Source organism: Desmodus rotundus, chromosome 3 (assembly GCF_022682495.2).
Source record: "Desmodus rotundus isolate HL8 chromosome 3, HLdesRot8A.1, whole genome shotgun sequence".
Taxonomy (NCBI): domain Eukaryota; kingdom Metazoa; phylum Chordata; class Mammalia; order Chiroptera; family Phyllostomidae; genus Desmodus; species Desmodus rotundus.
Window position 1 is genome coordinate 151,587,859 of NC_071389.1, and position 25,261 is coordinate 151,613,119.

At 43.7% G+C, this 25,261-nt stretch overlaps 1 long non-coding RNA gene across 1 annotated transcript; it reads left to right on the forward strand.

The window, feature by feature from the left end:
• The first annotated feature begins 31 nt into the window (after positions 1-31).
• On the forward strand, positions 32-23,601 carry LOC112318240 (uncharacterized). Its single transcript, XR_002976199.3, has 5 exons — positions 32-172; positions 17,323-17,484; positions 17,694-17,772; positions 17,903-18,041; positions 21,143-23,601. It is a non-coding gene; the product is annotated as an uncharacterized lncRNA (long non-coding RNA).
• Positions 23,602-25,261: the final 1,660 nt, after the last annotated feature.

Genomic DNA, 25,261 nt, shown 5'->3' on the forward strand with positions numbered 1-25,261 from the left:
CGCGAGGAGGTGGCGCAGCGTCCGACGGGAAGACCTGTGCGACATGTGGCCGAAGGGGTGGGGCCTGGGCTGTCGCGAAACCCCTAACGCTTTACGTAGACCTACGCGCGGACGAGGGGCACGGCCCGAGTCCCGGACGGGGTCTGTAGGTTCGCGACTTCCTGTCGGTGGGGTAAGCGGAAGGGGCGGGTCCGCGCTGGCTAGGGTCGCGTATGTGGGACAGAAAGGTAGCGAGCTGCAGCTCATTATTGGTGTACCACAATTGGTTTTCTGAAAGCGAGAATTTTGAGTTTCTTAAGTCCCTTTTTGTTGAAGCAAAACAAGCCCACAGTCCTGCGTAATGATGGTTTTAATTTTGCTTATTTAGAAGGAATAAAGTAAAAAATGTAGAACGCTTAATTGCCAAAGGTTTTCACGTCATTCAATCCTTTATTTTACTGGGTAGGTTCAGTCAAACTAAGGCCCGTGATTTCAGAGATGAGTGCTAGCTATCCTTCTCTGGCTAATGCTACATTTTATCATACATTATTTATCATATTAGCACTTTACTCAATGAAAAATTTCTTTGGTTACCTACCATGTGTCAGGCACTGTTACTGGCTTTTTTGAGTACAAGAGATAACAAAACCTCCCCAAAGGAGGTTATAGTCCAGTGAGGGAAGATAAGCACTCTAGGTAATTAAGGTGATTTTGATAAAAGGTGACTGGCTGCAACTTTATTTTTATTTACTTATGCCTCACCCAAGGATTTATTTGCTTTCAGAGAGAGGAAGAGAAACGTGAGGGAGAAACACCAATCAGTTGCCTCCTGTATGGGGGCCCTGACAGGGGATCAAACCTGCAGCCTTTTGGTGTACCAGTGGGGGTTCCAGCCAGCCGAGCCACCCGGTGAGGCCCGACTGGGTGCAATTTTAGATTGCCTGCTCAGGGAAGGCCTCAGAGGAAGTGACATTTAAACTGAGATCTGATACAACAGCCAGCTCTGAGAAGATCTTTAGGAGGAGCTTTAGGAGAAGGCAGAGGGTGCAGAGCTAAATCACAAGTTCCAAGGCAGGAACATCCTGGCAAGTTGAAGAATTTGAAGGCTGATAGCTGGGATATGGTAAGGGAGGAGTATAAGATGAAGTTTGAAAAGTAAGTAGGGGTTGGATTATATGTGCCTTTGTAAACCAGGTTTAGGAGTTTGGATTTTACTCCAAGTGAGTTGGGAAAGCATGGGAGGATTTTATATGAGGGAATGTCATGACTTGAAATAAAATTTTAAGAAAGATTAGTATCAATGTGAGTGGTGGTTGCACGAGTGTATATTTATGTAAAAAGTTCATCACATAGTACACTTAAGATTTGTGCAGTTTACTTATAGAAGTTATACTTTAATGTGAACCCCCCCCCTGCCACAATAAGAATACTCAGGCTATTGAATGGAGAGGGGATTATACAGATTCAATAATGGAAGAGAAAAACCATTTAAAAGGTTGTTGCTGCTGCCAGGGCCCCATTGTGATTTTTCATGGACTCTAGGCATTTTTGCGTTCATAGGTCCCTTTCTCCACAAAAACGATACTAGAAATTATATTTTATGATTGTTATAAAGACAAATATATTGATAGTATACCTTAAGACATTTTCTTTAACCTGAATGTTTTTTTCCTTATAATTTTAAAATAAACTAAAATGTTTCTGAGGTCTCCTAGAAGTATGGTGGGGCCCGGGCACGGTACCTGCTGTGTCTACTGGATTAAGTCAGCCCTAGCTGCTATAATCCTGATAAGCAAAGACTGTGGTCTAGACAGGAGTGTAGGATGGAAAGGGGTATATGCAGAAATATTTTGGAAGTAGACTTGGTGCTTGCTTAGACATAGGACACAGGAGAGGGGGCTATCAAAGATGACTCCCAAATTTTTGGCATGAACCTGTGGCTGATACCATTTACTTAGATGGCAAAGCCTGGGGTGGAGCAGGTTTGGAGAGGGTGGGTGGGCTCTGTTTTGGCCCTGTTAAGTTTGAGGTAGCTACCAGTTCAGTGCTTCCCATATTTTAATGTGCTTACAAATCTCCTGGGGAATTTGTTAAAAGCCATGTTCCAAATCAGTAGGACTGGGGTGAGCCTGAGATTTTGTATTTCTCCCAGTTTGGATCATTAAAATGGAATGATACCTGAGAATTAAGAAAAAAAAAGCGTTGTCCCAGTTACCATTGGAGACAGTAGATTGCAGAAAGTTCTGAGCAAAGCCAAATAAGATAGGGATATACAATGTAGGGAGAAACTTTCAATTACTAAGCACCTATGTGTTTTAGGGTAATACAGGCACTTAAAAAACTAGTTTGTGTAGTCCTCACAATGGCCCTCTAAGGCAGCGGTCTCCAACCTTTTTGGCACCAGGGACTGGTTTCGTGGAAGACAATTTTTCCACCGACTGGGGTGGAGGGGATGGTTTCAGGATGATTCAAGAGCATTACATTCAAGCTCACCTACTGCTGTGAGGCCTGGTTCCTAACAGGACCGGATTGGTACCAGTCCGTAGCCAGGAGTTGGGGACCTCTACTGTAAGGTTAATGTTATTAATACTGTTTTAAAATAATGACTCAGGCTCAGAAACAGTAAGCACCTTGTGTGAATGCACACAGCCAGCAAGTGGTACAGTGGCGGACCCAGAGTCATCTTTCTCAAGTTTACGTCCTTTCCAGTTTCCTAGAGACTTCTTAAAAAAAAAGAAAGATAACTGCCCTGGCTGCTGTGGCTCAGTGGATTAAGCTCTGGCCTGCAAACCAAAAGTTGCCAGTTCGATTCCCCGTCAGGGCACATGCCTGGGTTGCAGGCCAGGTCTCCAGGTTTGTCTCACACGGGATATTTTCTCTTCTTGTCTTTCTCTCTTCCTCCCACTCTCTGAAAATAAATAAAATCGTTAAAAACAATAAATTAAAAAAACTGTTAAAATCTCAAGATAAGTCTATGACAACCACTTTGTAGCATTTGTTCTGAAGAAACCCAGAAGAAACAAACTGTGGTAGTTATCAATTGCTGTATAACAAAGTATCCTAAAACAATAAACATTTATTCTCTCAGTTTCTGTGGGTCAGAACTGGGTTATTGAAAATCACTTGCCAAGTCCTGACATTTGCAGTGTCTCATATTCGTATCCTCTTCTCCATTTGCCTGTTATTTCCCTTGTCATTTTTCACCCTGACCACTGCATTAGTCTCCTAATGAGTTTCCTCCCTACAGTCTTTCCTTGCCTCATTCCATGTAATGTGTAGCTACCAGATTTATTTCCCAAAGTATAGGTCTGGACACATTCCCCTGCTAACAAACTCCCCATGATTCTACATGACTTAGGCAGACATTCAAGGCTGGTATAGTCCAATCCAGTCTTTCCTACTGTCCTCCCTGTCTGCTGTTACCTTCCAACCAGCTACATCTGTGCATTCCTGACCTAGTCTTTTTTTTTCTCCTTTGCTCTTCCTTCTGCTTGGAATATGCTTTCCTCCTTCACTACCAAATGGGTCAACAATATAAGGGCTTTTCAAACGTCACCTTTTCTAGGAAGCCTTTTCTGAGCTGCTTTCTCTGAAACCTCCCCAGGACTGTGCCTGTATCTTCTTTTGGCATCTGTCACCTTTCTCCTTGATTTGCCTTCACTTGTCCATCAACTCCTCAAAGGCAGAATCTGTGTTGATTATCTCTGTTGTCTGTGCATTAGCACCTGGAACACTGCTGGTGCTCAGTATATATTTGTTGGTGTGAAAGTCAGACGTTCAAGGAATTATATACATTCATCAAGGAGGTTTTCAAGAAGTTATAACACATTGATTCATATGCTTGGATTTATTTCATCAAACTGGAAAATGTAGCCCTTAAAAACAATGGTTTCTTTCACAGTAAGAAAGCAAAAATTTCCTCCTTTAGGATTTTTCAAGCTGAGAAATGTTTGGAAACTAACTTAAAATAAAGGAAACAAAGAAATGCACATAAGTTTATATTTGTTTTCCAGAGTCTGAATTTACCAAGCTAATTAGCTTAACTTAATATTTAAGGTTCTTACAATAATTTGGTTGAAATTGTCCAAATTTTCTTTTGAAGACCACGCCGGGTATATCTGTGTGTATATAAAATTACATATATGTATATATAATTATACCTGGCAGTTTAAAAAATTTCAACATTAATAATTTTAGTTAAATCATTCCCTTGTTTTTCTCTGAGCCTTAGAATTCTTATCTGTAAAAGGAGGGCATTTAATTAGATGGTTTCAAAGATCTTTTTTGTCGTTTTATGAATCTGTGATGCTAATTGTGGATATTATGATCTTCCTTCTGGTAAAGCTGGCAACGACATTCTTCAGATAACCAGAACTAAGCTAATCCATTAATAAGAGAATATGGTTGATATGCCAGTTACTTCTATTTTGTTCAGCTTGTGTAGCTGAAATAATAGATTATCATTGTTTTCTGCTTTATGTTTACGCAATCCAAGCAAAGTATGTCACTACCTTAATGGTATGTATTTCTGTAAAATAAAAGTTTTTTAATCACTGAGTTTTGAATGTGTAAGGTTAATTTTAAATATATATATCAGTATTATATAGGGGTTCTATTTTTGGCATGGTGAATAAATTTTCAGTAGATCTACCCTATCATAGATAACAGTAAACTCTGGACAAAAATTAAAAAAACCCCCAACCCTACAACTATGCAAAAGCTGTGGAGAAAGGCAAGCAGATTTTGGAGGAGAAACGAAACTTGGAAGAAGGTACTGACGTAGGGTGGCACAGCCCAGTATCGCTGACGCTTCCCTGGAAAAGCTGCCATATTTCCGCCTTTAGGAGGGTATTGCTCAGGGAAGTCTCTGCTCTCAGAAAGTGTGTATGGGGGGGTGGGCAGGGGAGAAGGGAACCGGAGTTCTGCTGCAAACAGTTCAGTTGAGGAAAGAAAAAGAGAATCAAACTGAGATCTGAGCTGCTGCCGTCTACCTCAAATGCGAGTCTGCAGTTTGGGTCTAACTAATTTAATTGCTTGCTCAAATAAAAATATGAACATCTTTGGAGGATAATGTTAGTTTCCTGTTCTGCTATAACAAATTACTACAAACTTAGTTTTATTCTCTTTACAGCTCTGGAGGTCAGAAGTCTGAAGTAGGTTTCACTGAACTAAGGACAGGACTGGAAGCCCTGGGGGTGACTCTGTTTCCTTGTCCTTTTCAGCTTCTGTATACTGCGCACATTCCTTGGCTCATGGTCCCCTTCCTCGGTTAACAAAGCCATAGAGTCAGATTGGAGCCTTCTTACACTGATCGCTCTGACTCTCACTTTTCTTCTGCCTCCCTCTTTCACTCTGGGTTTTTTTTTTTTTTTTTTGCCATTTTTTATTGTATTTTTTTTCCTAAATGCAAATGTATTGTATTTGCATTTAGGCCCCTTATACTCCTCTCCCCCCACTTTCTTTCACTCTTAAGGGCCCCTGTAATACATGGGGTCCACCTGATAATCCAGTATAGTCTTCCAATTTTAAGGTCATCTGGTTAGCAACCTTAATTCCATCTGTAGCTTTAATTCCCTTTTGCCTTGTATCATAACATACAGGTTCCAGGGGTTCAGATGTGGACATCTTTGAGCAGGCCGTTATGCTGCTTACCACAGAGAGATTATATCTAGAGTCTCCAAGATATAACATTCACAATGTACAGGATACAGTACAAAATTATTCAACATATGAAGAACATGGAAAATGTGACCCTTCTCCCAGGAGCACGAGAATCAACAGAGGCAGACCCTGAGATGAACCAGATGTTGAAATGATCAGACAAGGACTTGAATGCAGCTATTGTAACTGTGCTCATTGAGATAAAGTAACATATTGTTGTAATGAATGAAAAGGTAGAAAATCTCAGCAGAGAAATAGACAACATAAAGAATACCAAATGGAAATTTTAGAATTAAAATACCTGAAATAAATTTCATGAGATAGGATTAAGGGCAGAATTAAGAAAGAGTCAATACTTGAAGGTCAATCAATAGAAATGATCAAAACTGAAGAAGAGAGGGGGAAAAAGGGAACAGAGCCCTGGGAACCTGTGGATAATATGAAAAGATATATCTTAGTGAAATCTCAAAAGGAGAGGAAAAAGAGATAGGATAGAGTAATATTTGAAGAAATAATACCTCTATGCTGTCACATTTGGTTAAAAGTCAAGGATCTCAACAAACCCTAAACAACACAAATGTGAAGAAAATACTTGTCATAGAATACTAAAAATGAATGACAACAAGAAGATCTCGAGAGCATTCAGAAAAAGGTGATGTCACATACATAAGATCAATAATTTGAATGGCATGGGCTTACTATAAACTATGGAGGCCGTAAGAGAGAGGAACAAAATTTTTTAAGTGCTAGAAGAAAAAAAAATGCTCTAAGGTGTAAGCACCCTGGAATTTTGTATTCTGAGAAAATATCATTTGGCAATAAAAAAGAATGAAGTATTGATACATGGATGAAACTTGAACACATTTTGCTAAGTGAGAGAAACCAGTCACAAAAGACCACATATTTCATAATCCCATTTACATGAAATGATCAGAATAGCCAAATTTATAAATATAGTGTATCAGTGGCTGCTTAAGGCCGGGAGATGGAAGGAATGAGGGATGACTGTTAAATAGTATGGAGTTTCTTTTGGGGGTGATGAAAACGCTTTAAAATTGATTGTGATGGTTGCAGAACACCATGAACTTAACTAAAACCCCCTCTGGACCGCTTCAGGAATTGTTCCACTTCACTCATTCTCTACCAGATCTGCTCAGCGCACAGCAAGCACCTGGGTCAAGTTTCCTAAAACAGGGCTCTGTGATGGTTACCTTTATGCGTCAACTTGACTGTGAAGGGTTGCCCAGATAGCTGGTAAAACCTGATTTCTAGGTGTTTCTGTGAGGGTAACTGCGGGGGGGGGGGGGGGGATTAGCATTTGAATTGGCAGGCTGAATAAAGTATTGCCTTTACAAATGCTGGGGGGCTTGGTTCAGTTTGCTGAGGGCTTGAATGGAACTAGGTAGAGGACGGGTGAACTCACTCTCTGCTTGTGCTGAGACATCTCTATCTTCTCTTGACCTTGGGCAATGGTGCTTCTGGTTCTTGGGCCTTTGACATGGACTGAATTCTATTACTGGCTTTCCTGGTTCTCTAACTTGCAGACAGCAGATCATGGGACTTAATCAGTCTCCATAATTGCATGAGCCAATTCCTACAATAAATCTTGTCTTACATATCTCTGTATGTCCTATTGGTTCTCTTTTTTGGAGAACCCTGACCGATATACATTCCATCTCTTTCCAAAGCCCTACTCCCTAGCATCGAAAGCACTTCATAATCTGCCTTCACCTTGCTTCTCCAATCTTACCTGTTGCACCTAACTTCTGCCTTGCCCAGAGCAGATGCTGGGCTTTCTCACTGTTACTAGTCTTTTCATTGAAAATAGCTGTACCATCTCAGTTTTGCCAAATCCATTGTCAGAGAAGCCCTACCTATGACAACACATTGTCCCAAGTCATCTTGTTGGACTGGTCTTCTATTTAGTTGTGTACTTGGTTTATTTCACCCTCCTAATTAAAGGATAAATCCCAGGAGGTTTTTGTACAGGTTTTTTTCTCTCTCCTCCAAGGTCTCCTACCCTGTAAATGTTCTTTTTGATGAGGATTTCTGCTTGAGGAATGTGGTTGGGCTTTTTCTTGCCCAAATCCAATGTCCATCACCAAAGATGCCATAGTTCCCACTTCCTGGCTTGGAGATTGTTAGTCAAAGGAGGAACTAGGGAGGACTTTGGCTAGAGATTTGCCACGTAGTGTTTTAAAACTGATCCCCACTCTGGCCCCAGGCAGGAGAGCTCATTAGGATAGGCTTGTTTGACAGCAGTAGGCTCCCATTCTCCCTCTTTCCCTTCTCACTTGCCAGCTCAGATTTTTTAATGCTGAAGTGTATTTGAGAAACAACTAGAGGCCTGCCCCCTTCCCGTCAGGAGTTTGCAAATCTACAGTTAAATGTATGCTTTTGGCAGGTATTGGCTAAGAAAATAATTCAACTGATTAATGTTTTTATTGTTTGCCTGGATAAATGAGAAATGAACAGTGGAGTACTCTCTAATAAACAAATCAAAGACAAATGCAATAGGGGACAGAGCTAGGGATGAAATCATCCCAGAGCCTGGTCAAGTTACACTCCTTTCCATTTTGACCCTGCTTTGTTTGGGATGTTGTCCTCCCCCTTCTCTTTCCTTATCCAAATTCTGCTTATCCTTCAAGGATCAGCTAAGACCACTCCTCCTCCAGGAAGCCATCTGGGATGACTCCAGACTCCAATGACCTGTTTAAATACCAGGATTAATAATCTTTGCTACAGTTTAGAGCTTAATGAGGTACTAAACTCTTTGTTGCTTTGTGTGATTTCCCAACTAAATTCTAAGTCCTTTGGATAATATTAATAACAATAAAGCAGGTAATATTTATTAAGCATTGTTATGAGCTTGGTACTATGATAAAAAATATATATATATTTGATTGTTTAATTTCATCCACCCAACAACCCCATGGGGAGATACTGTTATTATTACCATTTACACCTGAGGCAACTATGTTATAGGATAATTTTCTGCAAGGTAAAATAATGGCTCTCATACAAATGTGTAGTGAACACACATCAAAGATTTTATTTAACTCACTAACTAAGGAGGAAACCTGCAATTTATAAAAACCAACTGAAAGAAGAATCTGAAGAGCAGACATTTATAGGCTATCAGGAATGCTGGAATGAATTTGCTAATAGGTACAAAACTAGTTAATATCCTATAGGTATGAAAATGTAACATTTGGAATCATCTTTTCTACTGGGCACAATCCAATTTTATCTCACTGGACAAAGTTCATTTGCATTCCTATGTACAAAAGTTATTTGCATTAATGTCAGTTTTCCAACTTAGAAAGCTATAAATGACTCTAGTCAAATACAATCAGAGGTTATACTGAACACACTGATTATCTTCTTGGTATATTTGAAAATAAGATGTTGAAGTCCTAGTGAGAGTTTTAAAATAAATTATTTTTTATAAACTTAAAACATGTCAAAGGCACTGACCCTTACAGATTCAAAGGACACTGAAGGGTCCCTGGACAAAGCCCAGAATTCAATTCCATTGAAAAAGCACTCAGGAAACTTGCTCATTTCAAAGTCTTTCACCAATTTTCTTGCACAGACTGGGTCTTAGAGTTCTTTTATACTTCAGCCTCTAGCACAACACCTAGTGCATATTAGGTGTTTAATCATTGTGGGCTGGTCGATTGATGAGAATTATTGAATGGTGGATTATAAAGTGTGTGGTATATTGAAAACCATGATCAATGTATTTTGCATCTTTTTCATCAAGAACTAGAGTCGATTTTCTTACTCCTTGAATCTGGAAATGCCTCGTGACTTGCTTTGGCCAGTACATATGTCAAAAGTGACAATGTGTGACTTCTGGAGCCTAGACTTCTAGAGGCCCTGCTGCTTCCACTTTCACTCTCTTGGGACCTGCTATTACCAAGTACGGAACTTAGGCTCTTCTGCTGGAGAGCCACATGGAGGACAACCGAAGCATCTTGGCTGACAGCCCCAGCCAACCTCCCTGGTTGTGAATGAGGCCATCCTGGACCAGCATGGTCCAGGTGACTACAGCCACATGAACAATTTCAAATGAGACTGGCAGAAGAACTGCTCCGCTAAAAACTGCAGATTTATGAGTAAATGGTTATTGTTTTAAGCCTCTAAGTCTTGGGGTGTTCTGTTACACAGTGAGGGCCAAAGTGACACAGTACTGTCTGTGCGGTGAGACTCATCCAGGGGAGGGGGACAAGTGTTTCTTTGGGGATATAGGCTGCTCCTCGTGATTGAATTTCCTGGCCCAGCTGTCCTGCACCCTAGCTGGTTGGGGTGCCTGTGGTACTCCTTGAAGGAAGTGTCACTACCTGGGCATGTGGTTTGCCTCAAACCTTTAGGTGCCAATGCAGCCCCTTTGACAGGCTCATTATCTGCACTGAGCTGGGCACTCGTCGAGAAGTAGAAGCCAGCCTTCTTTAAAAGACGGGAGGCAGTGAACAAGTGACACTGAGGAAGTTTACGTCTGAACAAAGTACAAAGTCATGTTTTCCCCTCCCTTCCTTGAATCTGTATGACGTTTTTACTTTTTGGACATCTTTCTACTTAGCTTGAGTCCCAACCTAGCCCAGTGAGTAAGAAGGACAGGTGGGGAAACCAAGAGATTTGCCCAGCACCACGCAGAGGCTTAATCATGGGCCATATCTCAGGCCTTCTGCTATAGTGCCCAGTGGCCCAGGGCTGGGTACTGCCCCAATCAGGTGCCACGCACAGCCCTCTTTTCCCCAAGAATCCTCAGTCCGGGATGCAAACCCAAGACATACATGTAAACTCAGGAGGATGTCAGGGTGGCAGTTTGGTGTCAAGGAAAAGATCTAGTTCAGTCTGTTAGCTCCATCAGCTGTGTGATCTGAGGTAGTCACTCAACCTCTGTAAACCTCAGTGTCCTCAGTGAGATTAAAATTACATCTACCTATAAATCAGAAAACGTGTATTCCCTGGCTGGGGTGGCTTAGTGGATTGAGCGCTGGCCTGTGAACCCAAAAGTTGCTGGTTCGATTCCAGTCAGAGCACGTGCCTGGGTTGCTGGCCAGGTCCCCAGTTGGGGGTGTGTAAGAGGCAATCAATGTTTCTCTCACACATCAATGTTTCTTTCCCTCTCTTTCTCTTTCCCTCCCCTCTCTGTGAAAATAAATAACATCTTAAAAAAACACACCCCACAACCGTGTAAACAATGATTGCATCTGGAGTCAGGTATGGGGCCTGGGCATCTGCGCTAGGAGGAAGACTTATTTTTCATTGTATATCTTTTGTACTATTCAACCGTATAATTGCGATGATTAATTTTGCATGTTAACTGGATTAAGAGGTGCCCAAGTAGCTGGTGAAACATTATTTCTGGGTGTGTCTGTGAGGGTGTTGATAGAAGAGATGAGCATTTGAATCAGTAGACTGAGTAGCAATCATCCTCACCACTGCAGGTGGGCATCATCCATTCTGTTGAAGACCTGCATATGACAGAGAGGCAAAGGAAGGGCAAATTCACTCTCTGCTTGAGCTGAGACACCCATCTTCTCCTGCACCTAGACACTGGTGCTCCTGATTCTTGGGCCTTTGGATTCAGACCAGGACTTGTAGCATTAGGTCCTGATTTTCAGGCCTTAGACTTGGAGTGAATTACACATATGGCTTTCCTGGTTCACCAGCTTGCAGATGGCAGACCCTGGGCCTTTTTGGCCTCCATAATTGTGTGAGCCCATTCCCTTAATACATCTCATGTATATTTATATATATCCTGTTGGTACTGTTTCTCTGGAGAACCCTGCCACAGTAATCATAGGGCAAACATTATTCATTCAATAACAATACTAACCAAGAAATAAGTGATTAATCCATAATAATTCTAATAAATATGTCTAAAAAAATAAAATTTTGTCTTTCTCCAATGGTATACCTAGAGTATTTGACACTTCTACCTCTAAAGGACAAAATTATTTTTAGAAAGAATAATTATTTTCTTGATTCACTTTCAGCTGTAGAACAATTAAAAATGTAAAGATATTAATTAACTTAAAAGATATTAAAATCCCATAAAACATTTCATGTATGAACTAAAGTTTGCATTGCCAAGCAAAAATATTATACCTTGCAGTTTGCATTGTCATTATTTTACATTTCAAACACAAACGAAAATTCTAAATATCCACATAGAATGGCAGAATTGGAGTAACAACTGTCTTTTTTTTAGTAATCACTGTGTGTATAGTTGTATATTTCTCATCTAGTGTTTAGAATTTTTAAAAAGATTTTGTTTATTTTTAGAGAGAGAGGAAAGGAGGGAGAAAGAGAGGGAGGCAACTACATCAATGTGCATGTCCCCCAACTCGGGACCTGGCCTGCAACCCAGGCATGTGCCCTGACTGGGAATCAAACCAGTGACCTCCTGGTTTGCAGGCTGGCACTCAATCCACTGAGCCACACCAGCCAGGGCTCATCTAGTGTTTAAAGCCAGGAATATGTACTATCACAAGAGCTGGCTGGGCAAGTGCTTGGACAATTATGAACTGTAACAAAATTTTCTCAGAATGAATAGGTATACCAGAAAACATTGGGTATTCACTCCATATAGAATATTATGTTTATTAAAAGATAAACAATGAAAGTATGTTAATTTGAAGCTTACCCATTTATTGTTAAAATGCAATGGTAATTACAGCAATTGTTTATAACTTATACCAACAAAAGATGCTCTCATGAAGTATTTTATCACTGACTTTGTTTAGAATTGCCCACACGTGAAGATAATAACAACAGACTTTTAATCAGTTTTATTGATAGTATAAAAGTTTTCTACAGACAATGTACTGGCTTGTTGCCAATTCAGGTTGTACTACTCCCACAGTCCTGCCTTCCTTCCAAGGTCCTTGTTAAAGATCAAATGGGATAACATTTTCAGGGATCTCAAATTCAAGTGTTGTCAGGGTTCAAAGAGGCAAGGATGTGAAGTGGTGTAAGTCATAGTCACAGAGGGCTCTGCAAACTGTGGAGACCCAGGAGCCCACGCCCTGCTTAAAGGCACTCACGTTCAATGTTCTGATTTGAGACACATCCATGCGGTCGGCTGAAGATTGTGCAACTTGACCAATAAACAGTTCAAACTTAGGTCTGGGCTGAATTCAAAGCTCTTTCCATCACGCCATTTGGCCTTGATGTAAACCCCAGTTTCCTCTTCCATAACATGGGGCCACTGATACCTTCTTCTCTTGGGAAGCTTAGGAACAATTTAGTTCAAATTCTAAGCACAGTACCTGGCACACAGTAAGCACTCAAAGAGTGACTGGTAGCTCCATATAAAACAGCTGTTGACTGCAAAACATTATATAAGTATTAGGTATTATTATAAAGGACCTAACCACCAGGGTAAAAATATCACCTTCCTTTGAAACTAATTCATGGATGGTTACTGATTTCTGTCCGAGGTGAGAACAGGGTAAGAAACATGGGAGTCCTGGAGAAGCTGAGAGATGAGGGGGGTGGGAGTTAGATGAGGAGTCCACTTGCCCCAGTGCTCACGGAGGGCAGAGGTGAGGGCGGATGAGGGCTGTCATGACTGGAAATGTGGCTCTGCCTCAGGGAAAGAAGGGCGAGTGGGTCTCTCTCTCGGGTCCTCACAGTTTAACAAGGTAACATGCCATCCACAGGAACATTTACAGTTCAAATTACTTTAAAAATGGCCACAGGGGAGTTTGTTGCAGTTCACTTTATGAGGGCAGAAAAATGAAAGCCATGTAAATGTCCAAAATGAAGACAAAGAAGTTATGTCCTCATTTGGTTATGGTGAAATAAGTTATGCTATATCCATGCATTAAAGGAATACTATTGCATTCTTAAAAATAACAGTATTAGCCCTGGTTGGTGTAGCTCAGTGGATTGAGTGCCTCCCTAGGAACCAAAGGGCAGTGAGGTCAATCCCCAGTCTAGGGCACCTTCCTGGGTTGTGGGCCAAGTCCCCAGTAGAGGGCGCATGAGAGGCAATCACACATTGATGTTTCCCTCTTTCTCACTCCTTTCCCCTCTCTAAAAGTAAATTTTAAAAAATCTTAAAAATATATTATTAGAATCTATATAGACAAGGAAAGAAATCCCCATTATACCTGTTGTGTGTAAACAGATTACAAAACGATGGATGGATACAATTAATCTCACTTTGGTGAAACAAACAGGTGTATGTTAAAAGATCTCGAAGGACATCAAAGTTAACAACGGTTATCTCTAGGTGGTGATATTCTGCAGGTTTTAAACATTTTATTATTTCTGCTCACCTGTGTTGTCTAATTTTCCACAATTCACATGTCTTGCTGTTATAGAAAGGAAAACAATAACATTTATTTTTAAAAGGGTGGTGAGAGTCAGATAGGCAAAGATCAAAGATTGTGTTAATAGGATTGAGCTAATCTGGAAAAGTACCCAGTAGGAGACCCCTGACTTCCCATGCAGGGTGAAGGATCCTGACAGGTGTGGTGTGTATGGGGAGGACCAAAAGGGGAAGGACCAGGAAAGTTGGGATAGTTTGGGTACAAGGGAGATGTCACAGGTTGGGGATCCCACTCCTGGCATTCATATTGCCAGCTCCTTGACTGCTGGACCATGGTCATTTGCCTCTATCCACACTTCATTCTAGCATGGCTCTCCAGAACGAACTTCAAATATGGGATAAAGCTCTGGGTGGGCCTTCAGTCCATGATGTGGCATGCACTCCAAGAGATCATGAGTCTACGAACTCTGTCCACTGGGAATGTTGGAAGGAAATTGGAGTTGAATACAGGTGGAGAAGCCAACTATTAGCAGCTTTGGCCAGATGGTAGTGTTTATAAGGCAGAAAATAAAGCACAGCATAGTAGTGCTGCGTTAGGCAGGAACAGCCGTCAGCACCCAGAAAGGCCACCAGGGGGCAGAGGAAGATTAAGAGTCACGCTGCTTCCCTAGAGCCAGCTGGAGTGACAACAGCCATCGGCTGCCATTCAGTAAATGGAATATTATAACAATGAAGTGCCAGAAACAAAACAATAACTCAAACAGGTGCAGACCTTGAAACTAAATACTTAAAGGGACAGCTGAAAATACCGCTCCAGGATCATCCCTCAGCCCTTTGGCTTGCTCTAAGCCCCACTCTCTTACCATGGTCTTTTCCTTCCCTCCCTTTGTCCTCCCTTCCTTCTCCCATATTCACTGAACATCTTCTGGGTATCAAAACATTTAGCCAGAGCCTGGGAAGATTAGGGAAAGATCCCTGTGGATGAGAGGGGAGGGAGCTAAGTGAGGGGCAATGTGTATATGTGGAGTGGATGTATCAAGTCTGATTGGCAAAGAGGACCACACTCCCAAGTCCTGGGGTTGGAAAAATGTGGCTGGTTAGAAGGACCAGGTGAAGCTCAGGGAGGCTGCAGGCTGGTCAACAAGGAGGAGACTGGAAAAGCTGGGGCTGGAGAGAGTCTGGGGCCTGACCATGAAGCTTGGGCATTTCTGAAACCTTGAAAGGATTCTAAGTAGGTGAGGAACATGGTGAGGTTAATTTTTTTTTTAATATGTAGGTTGCAGGAGTACAATTCTTTTTTTCTTTTTTTGAAGATTTTATTTATTTATTTTTAGAGAGAAGGGGAGGGAGGAAGAAAGAGAGAGAGACAAACATGAATGTGTGGTTGCCTCTCACATGCCACCTACTGGGGACCTGGCCTGAAACCCAGGCATGTGTCCTGACTGGAAATCGAACCAGTGACCCTTTGGTTCTCAGGCTGGTGCACAACCCACTGAGCCACAGCAGCCAGGGCCTGATGAGGTTAATTTTTAAAGAAGGCCATGCTGGATGGTATGTGGAGGACCGTTAAGGGGCCGCTGGTGACCACGAGAAGACCTTCTGTTAGGGAGAGGTTGGAGTACAGAGGATAGATGGCTGCAGCCTGGACGAGGTGTGTAGATGAGAAGGGGCAAGGTTTGGATATGTTGTGGAAGTAGACTTCTGCTTCATGATTCATTAGATGCAGGGGGTTTGGGCAAGAGAGACAGAGGGGTCAAATACGGTTCCCAGATTTGGGGCATAAGCAATTGGATGAATGATATATTATTTACTAAGATGAGCAATAATTAAGAAGGAGCTGGTGGGGAGACTAATGTCAATAATTCAGTTTTGAACAGGTTAAAATTTGAGATGCCTAAGAGACATTTGAAAGGATGCATCAAATAGAAAGCTCCATGGACTGTTCAGGAGCTCAGAAGGAAGGTCTGAGTGGGACACCTAAATTTGGAAGTCTTTGGTATATAGAAGGTGCAATTAAAGCCTTGGCAATGGATGAAATTACTCAGGGGAATAGTACGCAGTAATAAGAGGGTCTAGGACCCAGTCCCAGGAGCATCGATGTTTATAGACCACATAGGAACATCTAGATGAGATAGGAACATTGATGTTTACAGAGTAGATAAAAGAAGTGAACTGGGGAAGAGATGGAGAAGGTATGCCTTGAGGAAAAGCTAAAGTGAGGTGTCAGGGAGAGAGAGTGTTTCAAGGAGGGAGCAATCAGCTGCTGAAAGCTAAGGGGTGTAGGAGACTCTGGGATCTACTAATGCAGTTTCCCTGGGGCAGTGGGAGCCCAGGCCAGCCTGGAGGGGGCTGAGGAGTTAACTGGGGTAAAGAAAGGGAGAGACTGTGAAAAGGGACAGATTGCTAGGGAATTTGCTGCTGGGGAAGGTGGGCAATACAGGTTTGAATGCTGACAGGAAGGACTTAGCAGAGTGAGAGGGAAATCTGATGTAGGAGAAAGGAAGGTCAGTGGATAGTGTCCAGTTCTTTGCTCCTGCTTTTCCCTCTGCCTGAGATGCTCACCTTGTATGAATCCTTTAAAGACCAGCTCAGATGTTACTGCCTCTGGGGCATCTGCAAGACAAAACTTTGTCTCCACCCACTCACAGATGTTTGTAGCTGGATTCTAGCTTCTGTGGTAGATTATTGGGAACAGAGACTCCCACAGAAGTGTCTGCACTCCAGTATTGTGTCTGACATGTATATTGGGTTGGACACAAAGTCCATATGTTTTTTTTCCATAAAATAAAAGACACATTTTTTTCATTTTCACTAAAACTTTATTGATTTGGATATTTTGAATATGTTGACTGTCTCCCTCATGGTATTATGTTGATTGTTCTCAATCAGTGCCTCAGTTTGATCACTATCGACTTCACCTGTTCTACCTGACTGTGGAGCATCATCAGGGAGAAAGCTCCAGCAGGAAACTTCTCAAACTACTTTTGACACGTTGGATCAGTCACAGCACCTTCTCCATGCACTGCACAAATCTTTTTTGCGTTTCAGTTGCATTTTTACTTTACTTGAAATAGTAAAGCATAATATGCTAACAGGGGTTATTTTCTTCCATCTTCAATATTAAAATGGTTACACAAAAACTCACCAACTTTGAAATAAAAAATTTTTTAAATGAATGCTGATATAACAGCTGTTACCATACATTCTAACAAAATTATTTCTAATGAAGTTAAAGACAACTAAGCACTACTAGAGCCATCTTATGGGAAAAAACCCAAATTTTTGGATCAACCCAAAAGTGATAAGGGATTCAAAGAGTTGGGAAATGTTAGTTTAAGGTAAATGGTTAATAAGCCTAGTAGGTAATGCATATGTTAAAACTATTGCTTCAGGAACTTCGGGCGCCGGCTACCCTGACTCCCAGGAGAGACAGCCAATCTCCTGGGGCACAGCTAAAGACCATGGCCTGGGGCACAGCTGGAGACATCTGAGACAGTGTGTTCCAGGGAGAGACAGACTGCTGCCTACCCGCCGGGGACAGCTAACTTCCCAGGGTGAGAATGCTGCAGTTTTTAAATCTAATTTTCTCAGAATTTCAACCCCCCTCACTGCACTTTGTTCCCTGTTATAAAAAGGCTGGCTTGGAAGGAAATATAAGATGGTCCATTAGGATACAAACCCACTGTCTTCTCAGATCACTGACCATCTGAGTAAAGTGCCCATAAAAGATTCAATCCCTGTCTCTGCTTATTGGATCTGGTAGGTGACAGGAGCATGAACACCGGCGTTTCCAGCTTCAATAGCAGAGCCTAATAAGTGGTTTTGGATGGACAGCTGGATGGGTGAGTGGATGAAGTGGATACGAAATGTCAGCACAGTTGATATCATGGTGGTAGAGCAACGGGATGATTGGGGGGCGGGGGGGGGGTGGCAGACTGAAGGGGCTATTTCTGATTTTTTTTTTCCCTGCAGGAGTGGAGTCCTGACAGTTCCCAGACCCTCTTACATTATCTGCCAAGTAAACAAAAAGGATCAACCCAATGTAGACCAAGGAACAAAAATGCAGACAGAGCCCCTGCTCCCATCAGCCCATCCACACAGCGAGCTGGAGGTCAGCGGTGAGGGTAGCAGGACTGGGTGGGGGTCGGGACAGGCATTTGAATTCCTTTCTCCCAGCACGTAGCAGGATCCTCAGGTATTTTCTAATTAAGATGAGAAGAGCAGCTGGGGCCCTCTGGAATGTACACATCAGATAAGATCACGACCCCTCCTTTCCGGAGCTTCCATTTTCTTTCTTGTGGGACAAATATCACATTCTTTCTCAGGAACTAGTTTCTGTCCTCTGTAGTCCCTGCAGTTTATCCTCCTCCCAGGGGGATATTCTTTCTCCGTCCCCTACCTACCTCAGCCCTCACCTCCAGCTGTGGGTCTCTGCATTCCTTATGGCTCCTTCGTCTTGTATGGGGCCTGGGCTTTTGAACCAGGAGGGAGGCCTTTCATTTTAACCATTACATGGACATCTCGGGTTCTGGCTGGGGGTTATTGACCCCTGCTATGGTCTTCTCTACTCCGTCCCTTCTAGGACGGTAGACCAGGTGCCATGATTGGACCAGTACAATGTCCATTCAATAATGAAGGCCACCCACACACGGGGCCAGGCACTCTATATACTAAAAGAACAACTTCAATGTGTGGTGCTAATTCAAGGTGTCCAGAGAAGGAGAGGGCATCAGCAGTGGGTGCTAGCTAGAGTTATAGGGAGGGCTTCAGGGAGGAGGTGTCATTGTGCCAAGCCTAGAGGAAAGTGTGGGATGGAGGAGCTAGAGGAGCAGGGGTAAATACAGGAATGGACAGGAGGCAGTTTGGAAAACATTGTTAGAGATCAGTTCAGGTGGAGCAGAGATTTATGGAAGGAGGAGGCTGGAGCGTTAAGTAGGGAGACAGATATGGGGGTGGCAGGAGACAAGGAATCCAGGGACAAGGAAAGCAGATTTTATACTTTCTACACTGGGAAGCCATCAGAGGTGTTTACAGTGAAGGTAGGGGAGCGGTGATAAGGGGACAGATGTGGATTTAAGGTAATTCTGAAAGCAAAGTGTGGATTGGTGTTCATGGTAGAGATGTGAGGGTCCCATGCTCCCTTGTCACCCCCACTCTTTACCCTCAGCTGTTGCCACTCTCCCACCAGGCCCAGAAGTACCTTGAGGGCAGGTCCAGGATGGTGGGACTGAGGGAGCAGGAGAGACACTGTCCCTTATCTCCCAGTCTGGGATTCTTGGACCTTGTGTGTACACCTGACCAGAGGCTTTGTCCACAGTGGAACTTCGACCTCAAAGTCTTCCCTGCCTCCCACATAGCAGAGGACAGGATGAACCGTTCTGTCTCCAGGGAAGAGCTCAGTTTGCGAGTGCTACCTGCCTTCTTCATGCTCTCACCTCGGCCCAGCCAAGGAAGGTGGGAGTGGGCAATGGAGGAGCAGAGGCAGAAGTTCAAAAGCAAAGGGGATGTTTTGGAATGAACTCATTAGATATGTGGAGACATCTCAAAGGCTCAGATCACTCACAGAGGCTCCCCAGAGTATCTCCTTTCTCTCTTTGTGACCCCCAGACCCAGGCCTCAGTGACCTCCATCCCTCCCCTTTCTTCCTCTCCTGCCCCAGAAGCCAGGGTGGGGGTGGGGAAGAGCTCACTGGACTGCACACCCACAGTGATTCTTGGGTTCTGGGAGAATGTCTCAGAGGGAGGAGGACAGAGGCAACGACCTTTCTAGGACTGTTCTCATGGGTGTTGGCTGGGCTTTTTGAATTCTGTCCAGTAATATCTCTCCAGGAATCTGGGACTGGGCCATTTGGAGCTGCTATTACAGAAAGGGAAATAACATTTCGCAGGAGTGCTAGGAATCCAGACCTTTGAGTCTTGATTCATCCCCAACACCCTGTGTCCAAGGGCAGACCACTTGCCTTTGATGTCCTGCTCCCCCCACCCATCGCACTTCTCCTTCTGACAGGGCTGGAAATGGGGCAGACTCCAGCCTCACCTCTGAGCTTGGTGCAGGAGTGCTGTCTGCAGGCCCTTCAGTCTTGCTGTGGAGGTGTCACCTGGCACCTACCAGAGGCTCAGGAACCAGAGATGCTATGTATACAGGCAGGATCCGGTACAAATAATGCCCCCTTTTTTAATTACAAAATCATAAGCATATAATTCTGTAACATAACACTCAAGCACACCAATGACATTTTAGGTGAAATGTTCAAATTAAAACTATAAATTATTACACCCATATTATCGCCAACCTCAAGCAGTTTGAGTATTACCACACTCAAGCAGGCCTTACTTCTGCCAGAACCTGTGTGTGTGTGTGTGTGTGTGTGTGTGTGTATGCTTCCAAATATGGGGAAGGAGGAGGTATTTTCATGATTAAATCAGTGATCACTGTCCCCACTTCCATAACATAATCCCTAGGTCCCCTCCAAAAATGGCCCCTGCTCTACTTCTGGAAAGGGAAGTAGACTTTCCATTCATGGACTAAGTCAGGTGACTCTTCAAGCCCTTACTCATGGTGTTCCCACCACTGCTCCCTGCCCCCATCCTCTGCCCATCTACTTTTCATTTGTCCTTGCTTGTCAACATGGTGCCCACCACCTCCAGGAAGCCCCTTCCCCTGCCTGTCCTCTTTCTCTGCAACCCTCATTGCACCTCTCCTCTGCTGGACCTTGGTCCCTCATGGTTTCTTGTGGATGGGTCAGCCTAGTGTTTGCCCAGCCACACTTCACACTTACACTCCTGAAGGGCAGCAGCTGCCTCTCCCACTGGAGAGGGGAGTGGGAGCATGAACTGCTTCATTAACCCCTGCTAGCCCTTGTCACCACTAACCCTCCCCCACACTGATTATGTTCTGCTCTTTGGTGTATAATTTGCATTTCGTGTTTTTTTTCTTAAGATTTTATTTATTCATTTTTAGAGAGAGGGGAAGAAAAGGAGAAAGAGTGGGAGAGAAACATCAATGTGTGGCTACCTCTCACACACACCCCACCCCGGGGACCCAGCCTGCAACCCAGGAACCAAACTGGCAACCCCCTGGTTCGCATCCCATGCCCAATCCACTGATCTACACCAGCCAGGGCTGTATTTCATGTTTTGTGTGCACAGATGACTATAAGTTCCCCTCCCTTACCATCCAGGCACTTAGGAGGATATTTCTGTTCTCCACCAGCATCCTAGGCCCCAACACCACCTTGAAGAATGGGAGTTCCTGCCTCACTGTCTTCTAGAACTGTGCCAAGGATGGATTTAGATGGAATTGCCACTTGGAAAGCTGCCAAATGCTCTGCAAACACCAGGCCTCTCTTGAGGTTCAGCTTATGGAATCCCGACACTTTGGATGGTCCGTGACCACATGGCTGTCCGCTCTGACTCCTTGCCTGATGCCCAAACCTCAGACTGCCTCTCTGGGATGAGGATGAGGCAGGCAGCCCTCCTGACTGTAGGAAAACATATTAGAAAGTCCTTCATCTGAGCAGAAATCTGCTTCTTGCGGCTTCCACACTTTGGTCTGGCTGCACCCCTGGGACTCAAAGACTAGGTCTAATTTCTTTGACCTAAAAGATAGTCCTTCAGATATTTGACCTCACAGAGAGCAGAAGGGAGCTGAGAGGAGATTGGAGGCTAAATCTATGTTTTGTTGATGAAGAAAAATGGGGCCCAGAACGGAAATGTGTTGTGGCTGCACAGGGAGTCGGCCTGACCTGGCCTACCTCTACTGATGCCGCCCAGCACTTCTTTTCTCCAGGTCAAACTCTCCCCGCTTCTGAAATCTTACTGTAACCTACTCAGTCCAATTTGCTTCTACTTCTCTGTGCACATTCTGTCTTTCTCCTTGAGTTCACCCTGCCATTTAAGCATTGTCTTTCCCCCAAGGGCCTAGCACGGTACAGAGTGGCCGAGAAACATTTACTGGATGAAGGAACAATCAAAGTGGCTGAGGCCCACTGAGTTCCTTAGGTGTACTACATGCTTCGTTTCCTTTCATCCCCACCCAGTGCTTTGTTTAAATGTTGAAGGAAAACAGCCGACGAGATGAGGGTGTATAGTCTGGCCCCAGAGGAGGTGAAGCCACGGCTCCTGGGCAGCTAGCATCGCCTGCACTGCTCTTGTGAAAGCACTGAAACGCTACACTTGTGTCCTGGCTGGTAAATAATCACTGCCCGAGCTGTCCAGGTCCTCCCGGGAGCCCTTCCTGCCATCAGCTCTAAGGGGTGGGCATTCAAGCTTGAAATCCTCTTGCTGTAAACTTAAGCCTGGGCTTATGCTCTAAGACCTCAATCCCTTCACCTAACCCTTGAGTACAGATGACTTAGGATTCAGAATCTTTTAGATTTCAGAAAGCACACGTAGTGCATATAACATATAAGGAAAACCACGGCGGGATTTGAGGTGGCACCTGGAATCATGGAATCAGACATTAATATTTCTGCAGTGAAATGCATCAACAGTCACACTAAGTGGGATATGTGAAAACTGTAGTCTCATGTATGTGAATTACAAAGAACTCTTGGTCTTTAGAGGTTTCTGTAGTTTGGAATTGTTGGATAAAAGACTGAAAAATATAATACTACCTTTTAAGGATGGGAGGTCGAACAAGACAGAGAACTTGCTGGGAAGGGCTGGGGTGGGGTGATCAAGGCTTGGAAGTGGATGGCACATTGAGAGACAGCTCCAGGGGACCCCAGGAAGGCTTTGATTTGAGCAAGACTGACTGTCCAGCTATCCTCAGTGCCGCCAGCACAGGGCGCTGATGGCTCTGAGGAAGGGGGTGTGGCTGGGCGTGGTGCCAGACGGGGCTCTAGGCAGCGCCAAGGCCGGCAGCAGGCCTTTGGGACCCTGGCTGGGCAGAGCCATTTTCTGCAGGCAGAATGTCACTTCCTTTTTGTTCTGGGCCTTGGAGCAGCTGGAGGGTTGACACCCCAGATAGTAGCAGCAGGGACAGGCTTTCAGTTGGTGCTTTTGGCCCAGCTCAGCCCCACCTATGCCCCTGGTATTCCTGCCAGCTCAAGGTTATCTCCCAGGTAATGTACTACCTGAGGCTTGGCACTTGCCCACCCATGCTCTCCTGTCACTGCTACAGCCAAGAGCACGCTCAGATTCTCTGGGGCCCTCTTCACTCGATGAACATGTGTTCACTGAGTGCCTGCTATGTGCTAGGCCCACGGTTGAGCCTTGGGGACTTTGTTGTCATTATTCTCTCATGTGGAGTGCACACCTCTCCCACCGCACAAGCCCACTTCTGCGATGACTCATGATCACCTTCCTTCCTCTGAATGCTGGTAGCACTTACTGCCCTGACATTCTTTGGCTCTAAATTTGCTTCATGACCTTTCTTGTATCCTAGTCGTATGTTTTGTTCCTTGAATTTTTATTTTAGTGTTCTGTGTTTGGAATCAGTTAGGGCTAACTTCCCCTCCTCCCCTGAACATGTGTGGAATGCGAGGATGACCCCTTCAAAGGTTCCCTTCAAAGGTGAGGTGGAAATGGTGCCTGGGGCCTTTAAATATTTGCACTGGGCATTCCTAAATGACAGCGAGATTTACAGTTTAACATCTCCCCATTACACAGGCTGTTTAGGTGACTGAGGGAGGCTGCAGTGATTTCTGTACCTAGAATATTAAACAAAATATTAGTGACTGCCTTACATGAGCTTAGTATTCATTCCGCATACTTTAATGTTCATTCAATAGCTTTTGTAACATTCAGGTCTTTCTTCTGGCTAGAATGACTGAGGGACCTGCTGGAAATCTCCTGGGATTTCTTAAAAGTTCTGAGGGTTGTGAAGTGGGGTCACAGACTGAGGAAGTTCAGTCACTCTCCCTCTAGGTTCGATTTCTTGGTGCAAAAAGGAGCTACAAAGGAAGAATTCTGTATACAGAGCCCCATCCTGGTAGTTTATTTGCTCAGTTATTTGCTTATTTACTCACTCATTCGTTCTACAGCTAATGAGAGCTGTTAAATTCAGGAATTTTTGTTGCCAGAACTAAACCACTAGTAGCTTGAAATTGACCACAGTGGGAGTATTTACACCATGGAAATTGGCAAATGCTACAGGCCAGGGGACTTGATTTTGTCTCAAAAACACTCCCCTCTCCACACACTGTTTAGAGATGATTTAACGTGTGCTGGAACTGTGCTAGGTCCCAGAGGTGTAACAGTGAACAAGACAGCCTGGTCTCTGTCCCCCAGGAGCTTATAGTCTAGCACAGCACTGTCCAACATGGGAGCCATTAGCCCCGTGCCACTACTGTAGCTATTTAAATTTAAAATTCATTAAAATTAAATATTGTCAAAAATTCATTTCCTCAGTCACGCTAGCCACATTTTAAGTGCTCAGTGTCTATTTGTGGTTAGTGGCTACCACATTGGACCACACAGATGTAGTATATATTCCATTACTACAGAAGGTTCTCTTGTTCTACTGGATACTCTGTCAAGGCAGGAGGAGAAAGAGGAATGGACAAGGCAAATGGGCCATATATGCAGACTCAGACTAGACCTTCAAAATGATAGAACCCAGTGCTCCAGACTGTAGCTTTTAAACTTTTTGGATTAAAACCCACAGTTATATATATAAATATATTGATTACAATCCAGTTTTATATATATACATATACACACACAAACACAGAGATCTATTTATTTCTATCAAGAGTCTAATGGAACGGTGTAACAGTAATATTCACCGTTACCATATGGGAGGCTATCTGGTCTAGTTTATTTTACCATATTCTACTTATTTTATTAACAATATATTTATACGCTGGTTAGTCAACTCTTTCTGTTGAAAATCTTGCTTTAGACATTTAGTGGGGTGGGGCCGGCTGATAAGGGTGGAGAATAGAAGAATGATGTGATGAGGAAGGCTTCCTGGAACAGACTTCAGAGGCTTTGGGAAGGAAAAGAGGGAAAAGAACAGTGTAAGACTGGCAGAGGGAATTAACTGGGGGGAGGTCATGGGCCAGAGGGGCTGAAATTCACGCCCCACCCCTTCGTGGCTTCAAAGCCCTGCCTCCCCCATCCCTCCTACCTTTGGCTTCCCAGCCCTTTTATCTGGCCTTGAGTGTAAATCATTAGCTCTAGCAGTAGGCTGGAAGAAGGACTCAATTACAGGCAAGTGTGGGGAGGGCCTTGAGGAAGCTCAACAATGTAAATAAATGTCTTCAGATTGCTGAGCAGGTGGGTGATGGAAACAGGTCAGCCAACTAGACCCTGCTGCCTGGGGCGAGGTCTGGGAAGAACTCTGTGTGCTTTAGGCCCAGGGCGTTGGAATGCCTTAGAATCCCCA